The sequence below is a fragment of the Magnolia sinica genome, chromosome 5 (assembly GCF_029962835.1).
Source record: "Magnolia sinica isolate HGM2019 chromosome 5, MsV1, whole genome shotgun sequence".
Lineage (NCBI taxonomy): Eukaryota > Viridiplantae > Streptophyta > Magnoliopsida > Magnoliales > Magnoliaceae > Magnolia > Magnolia sinica.
The window spans coordinates 38908646-38930474 of record NC_080577.1 but is presented as its reverse complement, the minus strand read 5'-3'; positions in this window follow the sequence as shown (position 1 = coordinate 38930474).

The window sequence follows — 21829 nt, the reverse complement described above, 5'->3', positions numbered from 1 at the left end:
ACAATGGTTGTTCCAGACATATACAGGTGACAAGGGTCTGTTGACCAATCTTAAAGACATGACTGATGGTTCAGTCACATTCGGTGAAGGTAGCAACTTCAGAATTGTTGGCCAAGGTACGGTTCAACTCTTTAACCTCCCTCTATTTGAGAATATTTTATATGTAGAAGGGTTAAAAAATAATTTATTAAGCATTTCTCAAATATGCAATAATAATCATAGTGTAAAATTCACTAACCAAGGGTGCGAAATTTTAAATAAAAATGGTTCTATTATATTAATTGGTCGCAGAACTTCTGAAAATCGATACACTACGAGTGATTCAAGCTCTTCTAATTTATCGTGCTACATGGTCCATACTGATGAAACTGAATTGTGGCATAAGTGCCTCGGACATGTACACTACTACAACTTGTATAGATTGAGCAAAAGAGAGTTGGTAAGAGGTCTACCCAAAATACAGAAAGTAGACAAAATATGTGGCGAGTGTCAGATTGGTAAACAAACCAGGAGTACTTACAAAAAAGTGAACTTCAATGTCATATCTAAACCACTCGAACTTCTCCACATTGATCTCATTGGACCAACTAGAACGGAGAGTCGAGGTGGCAAGAAGTACATTCTAGTAATTGTTGATGACTTTACCAGGTACACTTGGGTAGTCTTCTTAAGAGACAAATCAGAAACTCTTGATGAAATAAAAAAGGTACTTCAACGTATCCAATCGGAAAAAGAATCACAAGTCTCTAAGATCCGTTGTGATCATGGTTCAGAATTTGAAAATAGCAGTTTTGAGAAATTTTACATTGATCAGGGAATATCACATGAATTTTCTGTGCCTAAAACACCACAACAAAATGGTATAGTAGAAAGAAAAAATAGAGGGCTTCAAGAATGGAAAATGTTATGTTAAATAGTATAAAGCTCCCTAAAAATATTTGGGTCAAAGCAGTAAATACTGCTTGTTATATAATTAATCGAGTTTATACTGGAAAATCAAATGGTAAAACGGCTTATGGAATGTGGTTTGATAAGAAGCCTATTGTCAAATACTTTCGAGTTTTTGGCAGCAAGTGCTACATTTTACGTGAACGAGAAAATCTAGGTAAGTTTGACAACAAAAGTGATGAAGGAATATTTTTAGGGTATGCTCTGAATAGTCGAGCGTATCGGGTTCTCAACAAGAGGACTGGTGTAATTCAAGAATCTATTAATGTGGTTATTGATGATCACTTGAATACACCTGTCTCAAGTTTAGAAAATGATGAAGTTCTTTTAATTGATAAACCAGACTCTTCATCAAGTCAAAATAACACTGAACTGAGGACAGTTAAAGATCATCCTTCTAATCAAATCCTTGGAAACCCTCTCACTGGTGTGCGCACTCGTAAATAACTTAAAGATATGTGTAACTACGTGTGCTTTACATCTTAGATAGAACCGACTAATGTAAAAGAAGCTCTTACTGACGAAAACTGGATTGTAGCAATTCAAGAAGAGCTCAATTAGTTTGTTAGAAATGATGTTTGATACTAAGTTCCAAGACCGAAAGATAAACACATTATCAGAACAAACTAGATTTTCAAAAATAAGTCTGATGAACTTGGTAATATTATTAGAAACAAGGCTAGGCTAGTTGTACAAGGGTACATTCAAATTGAAGGCATCGATTATGATAAGACCTTTGCCCTAGTAGTTCGTCTTGAATCAATCAGACTATTTATATCCATTGTGTGCTTTAGAAAGTTCAAAATATACCAAATGGATGTAAAGAGTGCATTCTTGAATGGCTATTTGCATGAAGAAGTGTATGTTGAACAACCTTCGGGTTTTGAAGACCCGAAATATGCTAATCATGTCTATCGCTTAAAAATGACACTTTATGGTTTGAAACAAGCTCCTAGGGCATGGTATGAAAAGTTGACTAAGTTTCTATTAAGTCATAACTTTATAATGGGAAGTGTTGATAAGACATTATTTATAAAGAAACATAATGATCACATACTAATAGTGCAAATCTATGTTGATGATATTATCTATGGATCTACCTGTGCTAACATGAATATTGAGTTTGTAGATCTTATGAAGTCTAAATTTGAAATGAGTATGGTTGGAGAACTAAACTATTTCCTAGGGTTACAAGTCAAACAGCTACCTGATGGTTTCTTTATTTCTCAAACCAAATATGCTCTGAACATAATTAAAAAGTTTGAATTTAAGAGTGGAAAAAATTTTGATACTCCAATGAGTACTACTTTAAAACTCTCAAAGGACTCTACAGGTAAGAGTTTGGATCCTAAGTTATATCACAATATGATAGGTAGTTTGCTTTATTTAACTACGAGCCGACCTAATATTGCATTTAGTGTAGGAATTTGTACTAGATATCATTCTGACCCTAAGAGTCACATCTAATTGCTGTTAACTAGATTATATAATATGTCGTTAGTTCAGCAAATCTTGATCTCTGGTATCCACATGATACTAGTGTGTAATTAGCTAGTTACATGGATGCTGATTGGGCTGGTAATATTGATGATCAAAAATCAACTAGTGGTAGTTGTTTCTATCTAGGGAACTGTTTAGTTTCTTGGCTAAGTAAGAAACAAAGTTTCATATCGCTCTCAACAACTAAGGCTGAATACATTGCTGCAGGTAATGCATGTACTCAGCTTGTAAGGATGAAAAAAATGCTAAGCGATTACAGAATTGTGCAAGTTACTATGGTTTTATATTGTGATAATTCAAGCACAATTAATATTTCTAAAAATCCAATCTAGCATTCACGAACCAAGCATATTGACATTAGATATCACTATGTTCGTGAATTAGTTAAAGACAAGACAATTTCTTTGGATTATATTCCGACCGAGACTCAATTTGCTGACATATTCACAAAATCACTCAAAAAAAGCAGGTTTGCTAAATTGAAATTTAATCTTGGCATGTGCAATATGAATTGATGATTCATATCTTTCTGTATCATAATGTATATATTAGTTATTTTAAAATTTTAAACTTTCAAATTTTATGAAAAATTACACATTTTGTGTTGTGCACAACCAGTCGTGGCACGATGGGTCGAGCATATACTTGACCCATCGTGAAACATGGGTTTACCCTTTTATTTAGGGAAAATCACTTTTTCTTCATTTGGGTATTCTTCTCCAACGAGCCCTATGTCGACCGGTCGAACCCATCTTCGATTCCTCCATTGTTAGTGTGTTATTTTTGATTTTCTTGTAGATTCAGGTCCTTTGCACTTCCTTTTCTTCATTTGTGTGATTTATTTCATGTTTTATGTTGGCTTTTGGAGTTTTCTATCAAAAAATCTGATCTATTAGAAACCCGTTTTGCCTCTTTTGAAATTTCTTTCTTTCTTGATTTCTTTATTGCAAATGGAGGGTAGAACTAAGAAGAAAGGATCTCGTGTTCCCTCTTCATCTCGTTCGACTCCTATCATGGTGCGCCACCTTCGGTCGCCCGAGGATGATCCCACTTATGTGCGGGATATTCGTTTGCGTAATGTGATAGTAGAACGGCCTGTTAATGTTGATCATTTGGCTCTATTTGATATCCTTCCTCTCTTTCAGTCTGTAGGATGGGATAACATACTTCAGTAGGGTGGGCCGGCATACCACTCCATTGCGCAGCTATGTATGCTTGCATTACTAATTTTTTTACTAAAAATTTGATATTTACTATTGTGACCAGAGAAGGTCCATTGATGTGGACTGTCATCTTATTTCTGGTTTAATGGACCTTCCAGTTAATGATGAAGGTATTCCGATTAGTACTCTAGTGGCAAAACCATCTGAAACTGAAAAGTGAATGCTCACTAGAGATTTATGTAATATAGACTTGAAATGGAGTATTGGTAATGCGCTCGCCTCCAAGTTTCTGTTACCTAAATACAGAATCCTTCATTGGATTTTCATTTCGAATGACTATCCTTGATCTGGTAACAAAACTGAACTTACTACATTCATGGCTTGCATTCTCCATTCTATTATTTCTAGAGTCTCTGTATGTCTTCCTTCTTTGATTTGTCTTAGCATAATTCAGTTCCATCTCCACCCAGGTCACAGTGACATACCCTTTGCTTATCTTATGACTAGGTTAGTCACCCATTGTCTAGTGGCTATGCCTATTGGAGAGGCTTCCATGACCCAACTACCATTTAACAACTCTAACATTAACAAGTTGAATTTGAAGTTGTCCCCAGGCCAAGTTGATGTGGGTGCTAGTGGAGCTGTTGCCGTAAATGTAGAGGAAGGTGATTTTCCTCCAGATGATATCAATATGGATGACCTTTTTGATTAAATTGAATCCGATTCTGCTGCTGATCTTAATTATCAGCCATCTGACTTTGATGCGCGTCTGCGCTCACTTGAGGCTCACTTGAGGAGAAGGTTAAAAGTATGAATGTATCCGATGAAATGTAATTTAAATATATTCACAAGTGTTGGAAGTGCATTAATAAGGGACTTCATCAAATTAATCCTTCCATACCTGATCCTTTTGGGTTCGGATTAGTATTTGAATATTTGTTTTGTAATAATGTTTAAACTACTTAAATTTCTCTTGTTTTATGGGGCTTGGACATGCTTGAACATGCTTGCTTATGGATTTAGTTAACTTGATGATCATATATTCTCTTTTAACTCATTACTCCCTTCTTTTACTTTCTTATTTATCTACTTTCATTATCATTTATTGGTTCCTTCCTTTGTCATATTGTGATAAAAAGGGGGAGAATTTTTTCATGCTTGTAATATGTGGAATTGTGGATAGGTAGCCATTTTTTTATATAGTAAGGGGGAGTTTTGATGAGAGTATTGATGCGTATTTATTTAACCTGTTTATAAATGGTGCATGATTCTTTAACGAGGTTGTTGTAACTGGTGCATGATACTTTGTTCTACATATATGGTGCATGATTCTTTATTTTGCATGTTATGTTTATCTTATTTTAATGAAGTGTGTTTTGTCACAAATTTAACAAAGGGGGAGATTGTAAGTGCTATGTTTTCTAGCTCCTATGTTTGTCAAATTTTGTAGTGCCAAAACCTCTTGGAATCTGTGTCTTGTGTAGCTCATCTACATATTCAAGATCATGCATCTCATGTATAAGAACAAAGGTCTTTACCTCAAGAACTTCAAATGCAATATTAAGAGATATATGAGTTTAAGTACAACATCAAGTGATAGTTCAAGGTTTCAAAGATTCATCTAAGTCAAGACAATATACTTTACTTTGGTATTCAAAGCTCAAGGTGAAAAGCAACTCAAGTACCTCAAGCTCAAGTTTTAAAGTGTTTCAAATTCAAGCTTCAAAGTGTTAAAGTTCAAGCTTCAGCATACTTCACGATGTCAAGCTTCATCAACCGAAGCAAAAGATGTTTCAATGTCCAAACATTGCTTACAAGGTATGAATGACCCTAAATTGACCATAGGTAGGTCATATTGATTGCATACTTAAATTGGGTTACTTTATAAGCGTATAAGCTTTTTCTCGACTAGTCTTGGTTATGTTTGACTAGTCCTAGTACTGGCTCGACTAGTCCAAGAAATTCCTAGACCAGTTCAATGTTTGTTACTAATTTTTGGCATTTTCTATTGTAATCTCGACCAGTCCTGGAGACTGCTCGACAAGTCGAGTGAACAGTGCTCGGCCTGTCGAGTAGGCTCGACTCAAAGTCCGGCAACCAAATTAGGTCCCACACGACCAATCATGGGCATGGCTTGACCGGTCGTGGAGGCGGCTTGACCGGTCATGCAGGCCATTCGACCAGTCCTAGAATGACTTTATCTTATCGTGCGCGAATTTTCATAAGTTTATTAGTTCTTCGACCAGTTGAGCTGACCTTTGGGCTAATTAAGTGAACAGTTTCTGCACTTATAAATAGAGCACGATTTTCAAAGTTTTTCATTAAATTCAAGCAAAATCAAGATACCACTCTGAGAGATAAGTTAGTGATATTCTTAAGCTATTTAGTGATGATTTAATATTCTCTTTAATTAGCTTTTTTGCATTTGATTTTGTATTCTATGTTCCAATCTTATTTGAAGAACGGATTGAAGTTTTCCCATTTCTTGGAATCAAAATCAAATCAAGCTAGCCCAAAGTGATTTAATCTAAAAATCATTTAGAACCTAGAACCTTTTCATAAGTGAGTGTGGACATTGAACATCTATGTTGAACTTCTACTCCGAATTGGTTCTACCGGGCTGTATCAAAGGAGAACATCCAGATAAGTATTTTACATTTCTGTAAATCTATTCTTTTGGTTTCTTTGAGATTGTGCCAGGAAAAATCTCTTTCTTTTAGTTTGTCTAAGGCGATCCAGAAAACTCAGTGTGGGGTTTTTTTTTAATTATGTAACCCCACTTGAAAGACACAATTGTGAAGGTTTTAGGTGAACCGTGAAAAACCTATTTCATAGTGAATGCCAATATCCACTGTGTGAGGATATTGGGAGTGGAGTAGTTGTGTGGCTATTTTTCTAAACAGTTTGTGTATACACAAGTGAACCACTATAATTTCTGGCCTTAGGGTGAATGATTGATTGTGGCATTGTGTGGATGTTGTAATTTCCTTTTTAAGCATTTGTGGAGAATGTTGTAATCTTTTTATGCAAGTGTTGGAATGCTGTAATATCTTAGTTATTTTCTTTGCTATTTTATTCTTTATTCTTCTGTATCGGTTTAAGATTTTGATACACAGACCGTTTTAGGAATCAGGTTGTCCTACCATAAGCCACTGGTTTTTAGTGTAAGGTTGTCTTTAGAACAACAATTGTATTAACCTCTCAATACTTGTATATTTGAGGTTGTTATTCATTTCTGCATTGTGAGATTGTTTAAGTGCTATCTTTATTTATATTTTTTTAATTCCGCATTTAATTTTTAATTTGACATAGTCCTATTCACCCCTCCCCCCCTCCAGGACTCTTAACTTGGCCTTTTCAGACCACCAGAGACCCCTTGGTCATTTGCAACTGTTGAGCGTTCCACTGTGGAAGTGGGAGCGCGTGTCGACTGATTTCATCATGAGCTTGCTGAGGACTCAACACAGTCACGATGCCATCTGGGTTGTCATCAATCGTTTGATGAAGTCAACACATTTTATTCAGATGCATACTACCTGGACATTGGATCGGCTTCTGAAGGTATTCATTGAGGAGATAGTGAGACTACATGACATTCCGATTTTGATTGTTTCTGACTGAGACCCCAGATTTAGCAGGCAATGGGGGCTACTTTGTAGCTCAGCACTGCTTACATCCGTAGACGGATGGGCAGACCGAAAGGGCCAACCAGATCCTTGAGGATATTCTCAGAGCTTGCGTGATCGACTTCGCGGGTAGCTGGGATGAGCATTTGTGCCTGGCCTAGTTCGTATACAATAACAATTATCAGGTGACCATTGGCATGACTCCTTTTGAGGCACTCTATGATAGACCATACAGATCTTCTAGTTGTTGGACCGAGGTTAGAGAGCATCCTCTCCTAGGTCCCGAGCTTGTACAACAGACATTATAGGTTATGAATATTATCAGGCAGAGGATGCGCACAACTCAGAGCTGGCAGAAGAGTTTTGCTGGTTGTCGGTGTCGACCCCTTGAATTTGCAGTTAGGGACATGGTATATCTCAAGGTCTCGCCTATGAAGGGCGTGATTCGGTTTAGAGCAAAAGACAAGCTTGCCTCAAGATTTATTGGACCTTTTGAGATTACCGGGCGCATAGGCGCTGTGGCCTATAGGCTTGCCTTACCTTAAGAGTTGTTCGGGATCCACGATGTATTCCATGTGTCGATGTTGTAAAAGTATGGGTCGGGCATCATTCCAGTGATTGATTGGCAGCCCCTTGAGGTCCGTGATGATGCTTCTTACATTGAGTAGCCTATTCGTATCCTTTATCGGAAGGAGCAGGTTCTCAAGGCCAAGGTCATTCCCCTGGTGAAGGTGTAGTGGGGTCATCATTTGGAGGCTGAGGCATCTTGGCAGTGGGAAGCCGAGATTTGAGAGCGCTATCGCCATTTGTTTGCTAATTGATTGTTATATTGTTTTATGTGTTGCCTTCTCTTATAATTATTAATACATATATATATATATGATGATGATGATGTTTGTGCATTTTCATTGTTTTGATGTTGGCAATTTCGAGGACATTTTTTTTGTTGGTGGGGAGAGCTGTAAGACCCTACCCCAAGTTCCGTTTTGTTCCTACAGATCTCGCAGTCCTACTAGTCGAAATCCCGATGACCCGTGACCTATGGATTGCATTTGCAGTCATCCTTAAGTCCGGTCACGTAGACCTAAATCGGATCAACTCAAAATATATGCCATTGCGTCCACATCGGCGCCGCGGTTCCAACGCCGCATCTCATGCATAAATCTGACATGTGTATCTTGTGATATCAACTCGAGCATTTCTTGGCCCTTCCTCATGTGTGGGATCCACTTGCCAGGGCCTACACATTTTTCCATGGTGGGCCCCACCTAATTATAATTTCCTAAAAAACCTACACCTAACCTCTACCTAACTCTACCTAACCTAGCTACTCCTTAGGTTTGCTTTTCTAGAGAAATCATTTGCCTTGGTTCTGAAAAGGCCGAGCTAAGAGTCCTAAAGGGGGGTGAATAGGACTATGCCAAATTAAATAATTAAATGTGAAATTAAACAAATATAAGTAAAGATAACACTAAACAAATCCACAAAACAGAAATGAATAACAACCTCAAATGTACAAGTATTGAGAGGTTGATACAAATGTTGTTCTAAGGACAACCTTTCACCAAAAACCAATGGTTTATGGTAGGACAACCTGATTCCTTGAACGGTCTGTGTATCAAAATCTCAAACCGATACAGAGGAATAGAGAATAAAAATAGTAAAGAAAATAACTAAGCTATTACAACGTTCCCACACTTGCATACAAGAGATTACAACATTCTCCACAAATGCTTAAAAGGAAAATTACAACATTCATACAAACCACAATCAACCATCCACCACAAGACCTAAAATTATAGCAGTTCGTTTGTGTGTACACCAACTATTTAGAAAAACAGCCACACAACTACTCCACTCCCAATATCCTTACACAGTGGATATTGGCATTCACTATATAATAGGTTTTTTAAGGTTCACCTAAAACCTTCACAATTGTGTCTTTCAAGAGGGCTTACACAATTCAAAAACCCCACACTCTAAGTTTTTTGGATCACCTCAAACAAACCAAAAAGAAAGAGATTTTTTCTTAGCATAATCTCAAAGAAACCAAAATAAAGATTTACAGAAATGTAAAATACTTATCTGGATATTCTCCTTTGATGCAGCCTGGTAGAACCAATTCAAAGTAGATGTTCAACGTAGCTGTTCGATGTCCACACTCACTTATGAAAATGGTTCTAGGTTCTAAATGATTATTAAATTAAATCACCTTGGCCTATCTTGATTTGATTTTGATTCCAAGAATGGGGAAAAGTAAAATCCCTTCTTCAAATAAGATTTGAATGTAGAATCTCAAAATCAAATACAAAAAGCTAAATTAAAGAGAATATTAAATAAGCACTAAATAACTTAAGAATATCACAAACTTATACTCAGAGTGGTGTCTTGATTTTGGTTGAATTCAATTAAAAAATATAAAAATTGTGCTCTATTTATAAGTGCAGAAACTTTTCACTCGACTGGTCCAGAGGTCAGCTCAACTGGTCGAAGGACCAATAAGAATTCAAAATTTTGGTCGTGATAAGATAAGATCGTTCCACGACTGGTCAAGTGGCTTGCTCGACTGTTCAAGTGGCCTGCACGACCGGTCCAGCCGTGCTCTCGACTGGTCGTGTGGGACTTAATTTGGTTGCTAGACTTTGAGTTGAGCCTGCTCGACTGGTCGAGCACTGTTCACTCGACTAGTCGAGTAGTCTTCAAGATTGGTTGAGGGTCCAACAAAAAATTCTAAAAATTAGTAACAAACCTTGGACTGGTCGAAGATATTCTTGGATTGGTCGAGCTAGTACTAGGACTAGTCGAACAATGGATAAGACTAGTCGAGAAACAGTTTATACATTTATATATTGACCCAATTAAAGTATGCAATCAATATGACCTAACGTATGGTCAAACTAGGGTCAATATATACTAGGACTAGTCGAACATTGGATAAGACTAGTCGAGAAGCTTGAACTTAAAGTACTTTTGAAGCTTGAACTTGAAGTACTTGTGAGTTGTATTTCACCTTGAGCTTTGAGTTCCAAAGTAAAGCACATTGTCTTGACTTAGATGAAGCTTTGAAAGCTTTAACTATCAGTTGTAGTACTTGAACTCTTATACTTGTGATGCTTGATTCTTGAAATGGAACATCTTGAACTTATACTTGAATTGCATGATCTCGACTAAAAAGAAGAACTAAACAAGATACAAATTCTAAGAGGTTTTGGCACTACAAAATTTGACAATCATAGGAGCTAGAAAACATAGCACTTACAGGTTCCCACCCCCATGGCTCCATCATGAGTTTCTCTTCCCTAGCAAGGAGAGAAATCATTGCATGGATATACCCTCCCTCCTCTCTCCTTTTCCCTCTCATTCTCCTCTCCTCATAGCAAGAATATCCAAGCTCTCTCTCCCTATTCTAGCCCTTTCTTCCCTCATTTCCTCTCCATCTAGCCATTAGCAAACCATCTACAACCTTCAATCATCTTCCTCTTGAAACCTAGTACTTGGATCTTGGAGTTTGGAAGACATATTTCAAGGGGGGTACTTCATCAACATTCTTCATCTCTTTCTTCTCTTATTTTTTTTACATGCATGGAAGCACATAGGGCCCACCAATCCATGGTGGAGGCCCTACATGGCTCCTAGGATGAAGGCCAAGGGCCTACATCCTTCACAATCTATTCCATGGTGGGCCATTTTCCATGGACCCACCATGATGATTTCCTCTTATTTCTTACATATTATGTGCCACTAGGCCTTTGCAAGCATGTAAGGAAGGGATCCCTACCATCCACCAACTTATTTTGATATATCTTGGCTTGCATGTAAGTGTATGATATAGTGATGGTGTGGATTCATGTGTAGGTGGTCCATTAGTGGCGGGATCTCCCACCTATGGCCGATCTTGCTCTTTCTTTCCCTCCATTTTCTTCATTATCTTCTATATATTCTCTGATGATGTGTGGCCCACCAAAGTAGGTCAATAATATCCCAGGCCCTTAGCAAGATGGGACATCCAAGCCCAACCATGCATGCATGATTTGGGTGGCCTCTAAAATGGATTTTCATGGAGGCTTGAGAGCTCTGATGGGTCTGGAATTTTTTGAACCTATCAAGGTGTACCCCACATGAGGAATCAGGGCTATGGACCCTTTGATGAAATTGCATGGGCCAAAATATGGACAACACATCTTGTTGTCTAGATTTTAGGCCCAGTTGGAGCATGTGTTTTGAGCTGATGTTTAAATCTATTTCCATAGATTTTTACACCAAATTTCTTTAGGAGTTTTGTAGTGGGTGGACCCCACTTTGATGTGGAATGGGGCCCACACCCTATCTCCCATGATTGAGGCCCATGGGTTGGGACAAAGAGGGCTAACTGTCTAGAATTTTCTGGACAGTTCAGCAATACTGTATGGCAGAAATTACCATGTTTACCTGATTTTATGGAATAAGTGGGCCACCCCAGTGGACCCCACGTGTTTTCCAAATGTAGGACCACCTTTTCCACAAGTTTTCCAAGGGTTTGGGCAGGTTTAGGCCCACTCCATGTGGTCCCAAACATAGGGACAACCAGGTTTCTGCAACAACCAGATTTCTGTAACATGTGTGGCTGCCCATTTAATTTAAAAATACTTCCCATGCTTAATGAAATCTGAAATTTATTATTAAGGTGGCTCACCTTTGTTGGGACCCACCTACCCAATTTCAGGCCAATCAGGCCACTGGAGAATTTATGCTAGAGGTTGGACCGGCCCACCCAGCTGGACGTCCATGGTGGAGACGTCTAGCAAGGCTAGCCGTCCCACCTGATTTGTGGCCCACCATAATGTAGTGTTTTATCCACCTTTCCATCCATCTTGTCTCCCACTTGGATATGGTCCACTTGGGTGTGGGAAGTCCAAGGTGGGGCCCACTTTTATGCTTTGTGTGGGGTTGGGCGTCCAGCCCATTGGGACGCCTAGGCCCAACTGTAGGACGCCCATGGTGGGGCTGCTGCTGGGCCTTTGGTCCAACAGTGTGTCCCACCTATTTCTGACATTTTTGGGGTGCTCCCTATGTGGTGGGGACCCTATACTTGATGCTCGACCACCTAGATTCTTATCCCAATCAAATGAACTTTTTATTGGGCTCCAACAGGCCCATAAAACTGATGGGACAAAAGTCCAGCAATATAGTGTAAATGTACATTACCTTTGGGCTGAGATTTTAAGGAGTGGGGCCCACCACATTGTGAGGGCCTTGGAGGGATTAATTCATGCCCTTAATCCCCTAATTTTGGTCTTAATTAATGCACCCTTGAGGCCCACTATAGTTGGGCTATTTGGGACCATGTATGTAGTTAGATTGTTGGACTCTTGAAGCCCAAATGGGCTGGAACCTTCTTGCTAGGCCCAGTGGACTCTTATGCCATTTTCACCATAATATTGTGCTGGGTTAGTGGGCTGGATTACACAAATGGTTGGGCCCTTGGTTGCCCACCAAATCAACTATATTCTTGGGCCGGGTTGTATGCCCAGCTTACTTTACTAGAGTATGATATTTTTTTGGACAATGTCATTTGAGTAATGGGCTGCCCACTAGGCCCACCACAATATATGGAATTGGTGACCTTTATGTTGGGCCCTAACCTTCCTTATGCGCCCATAACATGCATATGGGTTGATATATGTGTGTTGCCCTTGGACCCATGTTTGAGTAGGCCTTGGGCCATCTACTTGAGGCCCAATATGGTACGTATGTGGAATGTTATGGCTGCCCTTGGACCCATCTTGAACTTGAAGTACTTTGAAGCTTGAACTTGAAGTACTTGTAAGTTGTATTTCACCTTAAGCTTTGAGTTCCAAAGTAAAGAACATTGTTTTGACTTAGATGAAGCTTTGAAAGCTTGAACTATCAGTTGATGTAGTACTTGAACTCTTATACTTGTGGTGCTTGAATCTTGAAATGGAACATCTTGAACTTGTACTTGAATTGCATGATCTTAACTAAAAAGATTAACTAAACAAGATACAGATTCCAAGATGTTTTGGTACTACAAAATTTGACATTCATAGGAGCTAGAAAACATAGCACTTACAATTTCCCCCTTTGTCAAATTTGTGACAAAACACACTTCATTAAAATAAGATAAGCATAATACGCACAATAAAGAATCATGCATCAGTTACAACTTGTTTAAAGAATGATGCACCAGTTACAACCTGGTTAAAGAATCATGCACTAGTACTCTCATTAACACTCAACAATACTCTCCCTTAATACCATACTACAAAAAATTACTACCTATCCACAGTTCCACATTTCACAAGCATGATAAAATTCTCTCCCTTTTTGTCACAATATGACAAAGGAAGGAATCAATAAATGAAAATAGAAGTAGATAAATAAGGAAGTAAATAGAAAAGTAATGAGGAATAAGAGAATATATGAACAAGATAACAAAGTTAACCAAATCCATAAGCAAGCATGTCCAAGCACATAAAACAAGAGAAATTCAAGTATTTTAAAAGTTATTACATAACATATATTCAAATACTAATCTGAACCCGAAGAAAGAGCAGGTATGGAAGGATCAATTTGATGAAGTCTCTTGTTAATGCGCTTCATATACTTGAGCATATATTTAAATTGCATTTCATGGGACATACTTTCAACCTTCTCCTCAAGTGAGCGCAAACGCGCATCAAACTTATATGGCTGATAATCAGGATTAGTAGCAGAATCGGATTCAATTTCATCAAAAAAGTGATCCATATTGATATCATCTGGAAGTAAATCACCCTCCTCTTCATTTGCTTCAACAGCTCCATTAGCAACCACATCAACTTGGCCTGGGGCCAACTTCAAATTCATCTTGTTAATATTAGAGTTGTTGAAGGGTAAATGGTGAATGAGAGCTTCTCCAACAGGCATAACTACTAAACTATGGGTGGCTAACACGATCATACGATAAGCAAAGGGTATGGGTGGAAATGGAACTGAATCATGCTATGACAGATCAGAGAAGGAAGACATACAGAGACTCCAGAAACGATAGAATGAAGAATACAAACTATGAATGTAATAAGCTCGGGTTTTGTTACCAGATCGAGGATAGACATTTGAAATGAAAACCCTATGAAGAATTCTGTATCTGGGTAACATAAACTTGGAGGCGAGCACATTCCCAGTACTCCATTTCGCATCCATATTACATAAATCCCTAGTGAGCATTCGCTTCACAGTTTCAGAAGGTCTTGCCACTAGAGAACTAATAGGAATACCTTTGTTATTAACTGGAAGGTCCATTAAACTAGAAATAAGATGACGGTCCACATCAATTGGACCTTCTCTGGTCGTAATAGTAAATGCCAGATTTTTAGTTGAAAAATCAGTAATGCAAGCATATATAGCCTGCACAATGGAGCGGTAAGCTAGCCCACCCCAATGTAATATGTAATCCCATCCTATAGACTGAAGGAGAGGAAGGATATCAAAAGGAGCCAAATGATCATTGTTAACTAGCCGTTCAACTATCACATTGTGCAAACGAATATCCCGCACATAATTGGGATCATCCTCGGGCGACCGAAGGTGGCGCACCGTGATAGGAGCCGAACGAGAGGAAGAGGGACCACGAGATCCTTTCTTCTTAGTTCTACCCTCCATTGCAATAAGGAAATCAAGGAGAATAAAGATTACAATAAAGGTAAAATGGGTTTCTAGTAGATCATATTTTTGATAGAAAACCCCAAAACAATTATAAAACATGAAATAAACCACACAAATGAAGAAAAGGAAGTGCAAAGGACTTAAATCTAGAAGAAAATTGAAAATAACGCACTAACCATGGAGGAATCGAAGATGGGTTCAATCGGTCGAGGTAGGGCTCGTTGGAGAAGAAGACCTAAATGAATAAAAAGTGAATTTTCTCCAAATAAAAGGTCAAACCTGTGTTTCACGACGGGTCGAGTACATACTCAACCGTTCGTGCCACGACTGGTCGAGTATGTACTCGACTAGTCATGCACAACACAAAATTTGTACTTTTTCATAAAAATTGAATTTTAAAATTTTCAAAATGACAAATATATACATTCTTATGTAGAAAGACATGGATCATCAATTCATATTGTACATACCAAGATCAAATTTTAATTTTATAAATTTGCTTTTATCTAGTGGTTTTGTGAATATGTTTGTAAGTTAAGTCTCGGTCGGAATATAATCCAAAGAAATTGTCTTGTCTTCCACTAATTCACGAATATAGTGATATCTAATGTCAATATGCTTGGTTCATGAATGCTGGATTGGATTTTTAGAGATATTAATTGCGCTTGAATTATCACAATATAAAACCATGGATTCTTGCACAATTCCATAATCGCTTAGCATTCTTTTCATCCACACAAGCTGAGTGCATGCATTACTAGCAGCAATATATTCAGCCTCAGCTGTTGAAAGTGATACGGAACTTTGTTTCTTACTTAGCCAAGAAACTAAACAGTTCCCTACATAGAAGCAACCACCACTGGTTGATTTCGATCATCAATGTTACTTGCCCAATCAGCATTTGTGTAACTAACTAATTGTACACTAGTGTCATGTGGATACCAGACACAAAGATTAGCTGAACTAGCTACATATCATGAATGTGCTTAACAACAATTAGATGTGACTCTTTAGGGTCAGATTGATATCTAATGCAAATTCCTACGCTAAATGCAATATCAGGTCAGCTCGTAGTTAAATAAAGAAAACTACCTATCATACTACGATACAACTTAAGATCCACACTTTTACCTGTTGAATCCTTAGAGAGTTTTAAAGTAGTACTCATTAGAATATTAAAAGTTTTCTCACTCTCAAATTTGAACTTTTTAACTAAGTCCAGAGCATATTTGGTTTGAGAGAGAAAGAAACCATTAGGTAGCTATTTGACTTGCAACCCTAGGAAATAGTTTAGTTCTCTAACCTTGCTCATTTCAAATTTAGACTTCATAAGATCTACAAACTCAACAATCATGTTAGCATAGGTAGATCCATAGATAATATCATTAACATAGATTTGCACTATTAGTATGTGATCATTATGTTTCTTTACAAATAATGTCTTATCAACACCTCCCATTATAAATTTATGACTTAGTAAAAACTTAGTCAACTTTTCATATCATGTCATGGGAGCTTGTTTCAAACCGTAGAGTGCCTTTTTTAGGCGATAGACATGATTAGCATGCTTAGGGTATTCAAAACCCTTTGGTTGTTCAATGTAGACTTCTTCATGTAAATCACCGTTCAAGAATGCACTCTTTATATCTATTTGGTATATTTTGAACTATCTAAAGCACGCAATAGTTATAAATAGTTTGATTGATTGAAGATGACTTACTGGGGTAAAGTCTTATCATAATCGATGCCTTCAATTTGAGTGTACCCTTGTACAACCATCCTAGCCTTGTTTCTAATAATATTACCAAGTTCATCAAACTTATTTTTAAAAATCCATTTTGTTCTGATAATGTGTCTATCTTTTGGTCTTGGAACTAAATACCAAACATCATTTCTAACAAATTGACTCAGCTCTTCTTGCATTGCTACAATCCAGTTTTTGTCAGTAAGAGCTTCTTTTACGTTAGCCGGTTCTATCTGGGATGTAAAACACACATAGTTACACATCTTTTAGTTGTTTACGAGTGCGCACACCAGTGAGAGGATTTCCAAGGATTTGATTAAAAGGATGGTCTTTAACTATCCTCAGTTCAATGTTATTTTGACTTGATGAAGTGTCTGGTATATCAATTAAAAGAACTTCATCATTTTCTGAACTTGAGACAGGTGTATTCAAGTGATCATCAATAACCACATTAATGGGCTCTTGAATTACACCATTCCTCTTGTTAAGAACCCAATACGCTCAACTATTCAGAGCATACCTCAAAAATATCCCTTCATTACTTTTGGTGTCAAATTTACCCAGATGTTCTCGTTCACGCAAGATATAGCATTTACTGCCGAAAACTCGAACGTATTTGACAGAAGGCTTCTTATTAAAGCACATTTCATAAGCCGTTTTACCATTTGATTTTCTAGTATAAACTCGATTAATAATATAACCAGCAGTATTTACAGCTTCAGCCCAAAGATTTTTAGGAAGCTTCATACTATTTAGCATAATGTTTGCCATTTCTTGAAGCACTTTATTTTTTCTTTCCACTATATCATTTTGTTGTGGTGTTTTGAGTGCAGAATATTCATGTGATATTCCCTGATCACTGCAAAATTTCTTAAAACCGCTATTTTCAAATTTTGAACCATGATCACTACGGATCTTAGAGACTTGTGATTCTTTTTCTGTTTGGATACGTTTAAGTACCCTTTTTTTACTTCATCAAGAGTTTCTAATTTCTCTCTCAAGAAGACTACCCAAGTATATCTAGTAAAGTCATTTACTATCACCATAATGTACTTCTTGCTTCCTTGACTCTCTGTTCTAGTTGGTCCAATGAGATCCATGTGGAGAAGTTCGAGTGGTTTAGATGTGGCATTGGGGTTCACCCTTTTGTGAGTACTCCTGGTTTGTTTTCAAATATGACATTCACCACATATTTTATCTATTTTCTATATTTTGGGTAAACCTCTTACCAACTTTCTTTTGCTCAATCTATACAAGTTACGGTAGTATGCATGTCCGAGGCATTTAGGCCACAATTCGGTCTTATCGGTTTGGATCATGTAACACGATAGATTAGATGAGCTTGAATCACAAATAGTGTAGCAGTTTTCAGAAGTTCTGCGACCAATTAATATTACAAAACTATTTTTATTTAAAATTTCACACCCTTGGTTGGTGAATTTTATACTATAATTATTATCATATATTTGAGAGATGCTTAATAAATTATGTTTTAACCCTTCTACAAATAAAACATTCTCAAATAGAGGGAGGTTAAAGAGTTGAACTGTACCTTGGATAACAATTCTGTAGCTACTACCATCACCGAATGTGACCGAACCATCATTCATGTATTTAAGATCAGTGAACAATCCTTTGTCACCTGTCATATGTCCTGAGCATCCACTGTCTAAGTACCACTTTGAATGGCTTGAAGCTTTGAAAGCTATGTGGGTAACTAAACACGAAACCTTAGGGACCCATTTCATTACAATTTTGGGTTTAGGAGTATGGTTGGTCTTCTTATGTTTGTAGTTGTTATAATGCTAACCCACTGAGTTAGATTTTAAGAGCTCCTTAAGTAAATCAACAATTTTCTCAGCTAATGGATTATGATTCTGATTTTTATAATTGATATGATTGCTTTTAGGTTTAAAGTTTTGAAAAGTCTTAGCATTTTTAGAATAATTTTGATTTAGACTTTTTCCTTTTGAGTTAGAAGACTCCCCTTTCACAAATTTAGGTGGAGTATTCTTATGTTTGGGAGGAATACTTTTGTCGTAGCCCAATTCAGATCGATTGCCACATTTTCTGGATCCGAATAAGAGTTTTCCTAACTTAGGATCTCTTTGGGCATACCTTCATGTGTCTTTTAAACTCAAAAAGTAAAGAGACTTCTAGTTTTAGCTTTTCATTTTCAGATTTTAGGTTTTCAACTAGCGAGGTTTTGAAATCTAAGTCGCACTTAGTTTTTTTAAAGCAATCTGAAATGTGTGATTTTTCTAAGACTAGATTATCAAAATTTTCTTTTAGATTTGAAAGCTTTTCTTTCTGGAATTTTAGTTTTACAGCAATTTTCTAACTTTCCTTGTATAGAGCATTATAAGCATCTTGAAGATCTTCTTCATTTTCATGGTCGCTATTCAGATTTTCTTCACTGGTTGAATTATCATTATCTGAAAAAGTGAACTTGGCTAGAGTCATTAGGGGTTGAACATCATTACACAACTCAATTTCAGAATCTTCTGACTCAAAAGAAGCTTCAGAGTAGGAAGATTCATCTCATGTAGCCAACATACCTTTCTTTTTAGGTTTGTCCTTTTTAGGACATTTGTTCGCTAGATGCCCATATTCATGGCAATTGTAACATTGGCTATCTTTTAAAGATTTCCAAGTTTTAGATCTAGATTTTTTCTTTTCATTAGGTTTTTGCAAGTCAACACTCTTTTTACTTTTGAAAATCTTATAAAACTTTTTAGCTAAATGGGCCACATCATCTTCAGAATTTTTTAAATCAAAATTGTTATTTTCTTAAGAAATATTTTTAGAAGACTTAAGGGCGATGGATTTACCTTTAGGAGTATTAAAGTTTAACTCAAAGGTCTGTAAGGAACCAACTAATTCTTCTACCCTCATATTATCTGTATCACGAAGTTTCTGGATCGCAGTCGCCTTTGAATTAAACCGTTCGGGTAATAAGCATTGTATTTTTGCACAGTCTTTACTTTCTGGGATTTTATCACCAAGACCCCACATAGAGTTGACAATGTCATTCAATCTTGTATAGAAGTCCATGAAAGTTTCACTCTCTTTCATACATATTTTCTCAAATTTAGTTGTGAGGATTTGGACTTTAGATTTCTTGACAATTGTTGTTCCCTTGTGTGTCATTTCCAAAATATCTCAGGCTTTCTTTGTAGTATCAGAGGATATAATTCTCTTGAATTCATCTGGTAATAGTGCGCAAGTTATAGCATTTAAAGCCTTTGCATTGACACTACTCTCACTTTTCTTAAGAGCGGACCAAGAAAAGTAAGGTGAGACTTTTACAGTTTTTGATCTGTCAGTACCAGTTACTTCAATGGTAGGAGGGGTCTAATTGGTCACTATGGCTTGCCACATTGTTCTCATCCATGGATTTTAAGAAAATCCTTATTCTGGCTTTCCAATAAGCATAATTGGAGCCATCAAATGGTGGAGGCCTAGTGATTGAAATGCGATACAAATTTGACATCTTAAAAAGCTCAGATCGATTAGCTCAGGAAATAAATCCAAAAAAATAAAGCAAGCTATTAAGCTTTGATACCACTTGAAAAGGCCGAGCTAGGAGTCGTAGAGGGAGGGGGGGTGAATAGGACTATGCCAAATTAAAAAAATTAAATGTGGAATTAAACAAATATAAGTAAAGATAGCATTAAACAATCCCACAAAGCAGAAATGAATAACAACCTCAAATGTGCAAGTATTGAGAGGTTGATACAAATGTTATTCTGAAGACAACCTTACACCAAAAACTAATGGTTTATGGTAGGACAACCTGATTCCTAGAACGGTCTGTGTATCAAAATCTCAAACTGATACAGAGGAATAAAGAATAAAAATAGCAAAGAAAATAACTAAGCTATTACAACATTCCCACACTTGCATACAAGAGATTACAACATTCTCCACAAATGCTTAAAAGAAAAATTACAACATTCACACAAACCACAATCAACCATCCACCACAAGACCTCAAATTATAGTGGTTCATTTGTGTGTACACCAACTATTTAGAAAAACAGCCACACAACTACTCCACTCCCAATATCCTCACACAGTGGATATTGGCATTCACTATGCAATAGGTTTTTCAAGGTTCACCTAAAACCTTCACAATTGTGTCTTTCAAGAGGGCTTACACAATTCAAAAACCCCACACTCTGAGTTTTTTGGATCACCTCAGACAAACAAAAAAGAGAGAGATTTTTCCTGGCACAATCTCAAAGAAACCAAAATAAAGATTTACAGAAATGTAAAATACTTATCTGGATATTCTCCTTTGATGCAGCCCGGTAGAACCAATTCGAAGTAAATGTTCAACGTAGATGTTCAATGTCCACACTCACTTATAAAAAGGTTTTAGGTTCTAAATGATTTTTAAATTAAATCACCTTGGGCTAGCTTGATTTGATTTTGATTCCAAGAAAGGGAAAACTAAAATCCCTTCTTCAAATAAGATTTGAATGTAAAATCTCAAAATTAAATATAAAAAGTTAAATTAAAGAGAATATTAAATGTGCACTAAATAGGTTAAGAATATCACAAACTTATCTCTCAGAATAGTGTCTTGATTTTGCTTGAATTCAATGAAAAACTTTGAAAATCATGCTCTATTACAAGTATAGAAACTGTTCACTCGAATGGCCCAGAGATTAGCTCGACTGGTCGAAAGACCAACAAGAATTTAAAATTTCAGGCGTGATAAGATAAGACCGTTCCACGACTGGTCTAGTGGCCTGCACGACCGGTCGAGCCTTGCTCTCAACTGGTCATGTGGGACCCAATTTGATTGATGGACTTTAAGTCGAGCCTGCTCGACTGGTTGAGCACTGTTCACTTGACTGGTCGAGTAGTCTCCATGACTGGTCGAGGGTCCAACAAAAAATTCTAAAAATTAGTAACAAACCTTGGACTGGTCGAGGATATTCTTGGATTGGTCGAGCCAGTACTAGGACTAGTCGAACATTGGATAAGACTAGTCGAGAGACAGTCTATACATTTATATATTGAACAATTAAAGTATGCAATCAATATGACCTAACGCATGGTCAATCTAGGGTCATTCATACCTTATAAGTGATATTTGAACATTGAAACATCTTTTGCTTCGGTTGATGTTGATCATGAAGTACACGAAACTTAATATCTTGACATACTTTAAATCTTGAACTTGAAGTACTTTT